The sequence below is a fragment of the Etheostoma spectabile genome, unplaced genomic scaffold (genome assembly GCF_008692095.1).
Source record: "Etheostoma spectabile isolate EspeVRDwgs_2016 unplaced genomic scaffold, UIUC_Espe_1.0 scaffold119, whole genome shotgun sequence".
NCBI lineage: Eukaryota > Metazoa > Chordata > Actinopteri > Perciformes > Percidae > Etheostoma > Etheostoma spectabile.
In genome coordinates, this window is record NW_022605570.1 from 1,185,246 (window position 1) to 1,190,409 (window position 5,164).

Consider the following 5,164-nt stretch of genomic DNA (forward strand, 5'->3'; position numbering starts at 1 on the left):
TGGAGTGCAATGGAAATTTCGAAGTGACCCCAAACTTTTGACCGGTAGTGTATATATAATTGATAAATTTGTATTTTGTGTAAAAGAATTAGCATTGAATAACTTATTTAATATTTTGTCAATGTCATATTACTATTCCACAATAGTGGACAAACTGCACTCTGATGGAAGACAGACAGAAAGTGCAAGCTAGGATTTTTTGGTTAAACCTTTGGTTAAATTTGGTGAATTATTTAGCCCCCCTCCCTGTTTGTTAGCACATTTAGAGTGGTACCAATGCATGCCTTATGTTGTCTGGTTTAATTCATTACCACAGTATTCACCCTAGCATCAGAACTACGCTCACTACAACCTCTCACATGCATATCTCATATTCATTTCTAATCTGTTTAATGTTTCAAATTAAACAACAGATATTATTTAATACATTACGTGTGACAGCACTAAATGGTGCAACCATTTTCATAATCATGATGCACACCCATGCTGATAGCTGACTATGCAATTTGCTAATGTAGGGATAAAGCCAGCCTATTTATCTAATTAGTGTCCTGGCCCTTACCAGTACATCTTGCTGATGTGACGTTAACTGTCTGTCCCTCATCATGCAAGCTCTTTTCCTTAACTTTATTCCATCTACCTTTCTGCTTAAGTTTTCTGCGAGCCATTCTGCCGGCAGTTTGATTTTGCACTGCAGAAAACTGTAAATTTTTCTGTCATGACCTGCTCCTGTTACAAATAGGCTTGTTTGAGATGAGCCAGGTCTGTTCAGAATCGATCTCCGCGATCACCGCCTGTTGAATGCCGGTTGGATTTGTGTCCGACTTGCTCTGACGTCATGCACACGTAGGCAACAATAATCTCACTAGAGCAAGGCGGCCGCAGTTCTGAGATGCAGGCGGTGCAGTTGCTTTTCACCAACAGCAAGATCCAGACCGACCCAGAGCATGCTGGGAAACGCCGGCCTCTCAGCTGATTTAACAGCTGATTGGTTCACAGTTGACTCAACATGATGATGTTTTGTGCAAACTCTTCATTGATTTTGATTTTGAGTGATTTTAATTGCTATTTGTCTGATTTAAAGGCTTATTCTGTACAGAACATGTTGTGTGGCTGATAGTTAGGTTTAGAAGTCAGAGACTAAATCTGTTCAGATCACGGACCATATACAAATACAGCACATTTATACAGTCTGTTTGTTAACATCAGCAACAGATCACATGTAGAGAATTTTGACAGTTACTCTGTCAAAAATTCAAACAACTAGAGACTGTGTACAAGCTGATATGTGGGTCTGATACATTTGTTACATTTTATTGAATCGGAATTGCACCACAGTGTATTTGTCCCTTCCTGTTCAGCATGAATGCTGCTGGAATCAGCGGGAAACTGTCCGACTTTCCCCCAGCTTTTTGTCACCGCCCCCGGCTGCTGCCGCCTGCTCTCGTCCACTTTACAGGTGAGGCGCAGTTCATCTCGAACGAGCCTAATCTGTGTCTGCGGCCTGGGACCAATCACAAACTGGCTAGTAAGCCGATTCTTTTTCTTCACTTTTTTTTCACACGTAGTGTATTAGTGATTGGATTAGCGCCCCTGCTGTTGGCTGTTTATATTGCTTTTTTAGACTTTGTTGGACTTTTCCAGAACACACAGATTGTCCGTTCATCCCTGTTTACAGCGCCTGGGGACCAACTCCAGGTAAGAGCGAGTGCCTTGAGCAAGGGCTCTGACTGGAGAACCTAGTACATATTTTTTGACGGTGAGAGGGAAACCCTCGCAAACCTAGTGAGAACATACAAACTCCACACAGAAAGGCCCGGAACCACCTGGAACCTTCGTGCTGTGAGGCCCCAGTTCTAACCATTGGGTCCTCATGTTACCCAAGAAGGAATTTTCTTTCCTGGTTGGGTTGAAACTCGCCCTAAAATCACAGCCCAGTGGAGCAGTATCAGACTCATATTCTGACTAAAATCTGATACCTGTGTACTTGACTTCAATTGGTGAGTTCATTCAAATCACAAATAACACATTACCTACTTATCTTCATGGTATTTACTCATACACATTTTTATTCAGGTTTTCTTCATTTTTGGTTCGAAATACCAACACCAATTCAGTCACTTTCATTTTGTATGATATTAATCTTGATATCTACAGATATGTAGACCAAGACATATACATACAGTATATCATGCTATGACTGATTGCACATAAACTATGCATTTACACACATTCTTTCATCCTGGACATCAAATTTTAAAGGCAAGCCAATTTTTCATTTATAGAAAGAGCAGGAAGTCCTCTAGTCTGGACCTGAGCAGCACATACACTCTTCCTCTCATCAGCTCTATTGGAGCTGAGGAAGGATATCCTCCAGTCATCCTAATGGCTCCAGTGAGTATTATTCTAATACTCCTGTCTCAAGTATGGCAATGGAGGCTTACAAAACCTGGCTGCTTCAGTCTTAATCCTCACTTTTCTATGTCTCGCTCTGTCTTATTGCTCCGTCTCAGTTTCTCTTTTCTGTCATTCCCTATCGATGTCTGTCATTTCTCTTATTAGTCCTTTTACAGTGCGTCTTTATTCTTAACACTCATTTTCAGCTTGCCTTACTCCAAAATGTACCTAAACTATATTTTGACATTTTTATGAAGCAGAGATTTAGGTATTTCTTGATTGACCATAGAAAGGGGAAAGGAAAATGTGTAGAATAAAAGGACAGACAAAGAAATACCATCTCTCAAAGCCTCTTGGACCATTGGTGTTAAGTTAGTCGTTTGACCCAATAACACAGAGACACACACACACACACACACATAGCAGATATGTTTATTGAACAGGCAGTCAGTCAGTAAATGTGCAGGCATGGAGAGTTGGACCGTAACTTTGAGATGGAAAGGAAGCTCGAGGCAGGCAGGCAGAGGGGAACCCAGGCAGTACTGAGACACCGACAGGCTGAGAGAGTCCGGGTCTTGACTCACCGAGGTAATCCAATAGTGGGGTATACACACTGTACAACTTAGAAGTCTGCGGCACAGCAGACAGCGACAGGTCACACAGGAAGTAGCAAGGAAGCAGCATATTCAGAGTGGGATCTGAATACAGGATAACACGATTAAATAGAAAACTAGCAGAATACACAGCGCCAAGTTACCACATGAGTAGTTTAACAATCTGGTGCTGATGTGGTTAACAGCCCAGGTAGATATACTGCAGAGGTGAGTAGTGGAATGAGTTGCAGCTGTGTAGAAGCTGTGTAGGAGTGAATGGCCACACCCCTTGACCTAGATCCTCAAGCCACTCCTCCAGCCACGGCAGGTGAAGACAACACAACAGACAGAAACACGGGGGAAAAGGGAAGAGAACGAACACAGGACGATGACAAAACAGCTGACCCATAATAAGAGGTGCACAGTAATGGAATTTTCAGCTATTTTGCATAATTTGAAAAACAGTCAAGTGAATAGAACTTTGTCATCTTTGATCCTGTCAACACCAAAATTGGTATAGAACTGGTGAAAAAAACATGGCCGCCATCAATTAAAGAATTACGCCAAGGGTGGGGCTTAGCAGTAAATTGGCCATAACTCACTAATGGTTTGACCAATCATTGTAACATTTGTAACATATCTTAAGTGTGCCACAAACAACAGGAAAATACCATTAGTTAGAAAGTCCAGCTGGGTCAGTGAATGTCTTATTTTTTCACTTTGAAGTTTTGCAATTGAGGAGTGTTGCCTTAAAGTATGTTGCATTGTCATAGCAAACAAATTGGCTAGGATGAGATTGTTGTGGTTGTCATTCAGAATTTTCGTTTAATCTGTGAATTTCTGAAATTGCAAAAATCCAAGGAACAATACACCTTAGAGGTAAATGAGAAGCTTGACACCATGTGTGGTAAATATAAAAGGAGAGCCAGCTGCCATTATCACAATGAACAGACCCTGTAAGCAGTGTTGTAGACTCGAGACACCACTTTTTGACATTTTTACTCGGTCTGGGATGAAAAGGACTCAGGATTTTATTTAAGACCGGTCAAGACCATAACTGGAGGGATATCAATGACTTGCCTGTGTATGGTGTGAGTTATGTGTCAACGTTATTACTGTGATTGGATGTAAAACCAAATGCAACCAATAACTCGTTTCTAGTTTGAAATGTGTTACTGTTAACCCCTGGTCTCGTCCCCCTTTTAAGTTCTCATATTTGCTCATTTTCAGGTTCATAATTGTATTTAGAGGTTTTCACAGAATAGGTTTACATGGTTTCATTTATAAAAAACACCGTATTTTTGTTGTACTGCACAAACTGCTCTTTTCACCCTATGTGTTGAGCTCTCTGTTTTAGCTACAGAGTGAGGCGTCTCACTTCTGTTCCATCTTTGTTGGGAGTCGCACACACGTAGTACCTAAGTAAGGACTACTAGCCAGTCAGAAGCAGAGTATGAGGGCGTGCCATGGTAGCATCTAGCCAAGCATTATAACAAGTGATACAAAGTGATGCACGTAAGACACAGAAGTACAGGCTGGACTAAAATAGAGCTGTTCGGAGCAGTTTGTGTTTTCTGTTGGAGATGATATGTCCCTTTGTGGTTTTACACGTCATACGTTACACCTGTAACGTGCACAAAAATATATATATATGACACAATAAAGGAAAGGGGAAAAGCCAAAAAGCATAATATTAGCACTTTAACACGCTCATGTGGGAGACAGGAGAAGAAGCTTTGGCTGTCTGGGAAATGTCAGCCAAATCGTCAATAATAACATTTTATTTACAACATTTTAATTATTACATATTTTTATTCTCTTAAAAATCTAAAAGAAAACACACAGCAGTGTGCAAATACTGCAATTAAATGCTAACCAACACAGCTGGGATCACCGGCACTAAGTAAGGAAGCATAAAGAGAGGTAAGCTAAGTGTAAGTGACGCTAGCAAAGCTAGCTAGCTAACGTTTTTAATCTGCCCCTGTACCAAAACTCTTCAGAAATCTCTTCACCCCTCACCCAATGGGATCAAGTGAATATTAGCTATGCATATTAGCTACTTGTGCATGTTTCAGTTGTTTGGTCTGGTCTTGGTCTTGTCTCACTCTTGCCCTGTCGTGGTCTTGTCTCACTCTTGCCATGTTGTGGTCTTGTCTCAGTCTTGTACTGTTGTG

The 5,164-nt window shown here is 41.0% G+C and overlaps 1 long non-coding RNA gene across 1 annotated transcript in view; it reads right to left on the reverse strand.

Moving 5' to 3' along the window:
- LOC116685684 (uncharacterized) overlaps window positions 1–338 on the reverse strand; it is a 4,577-nt gene extending 4,239 nt beyond the window's left edge. Inside the window, exon 1 of the long non-coding RNA XR_004331009.1 lies at window positions 152–338. This is a non-coding gene — a long non-coding RNA (uncharacterized LOC116685684). The remainder of the gene's footprint in view (window positions 1–151) is intronic.
- Between the last annotated feature and the right edge of the window lie 4,826 nt (window positions 339–5,164).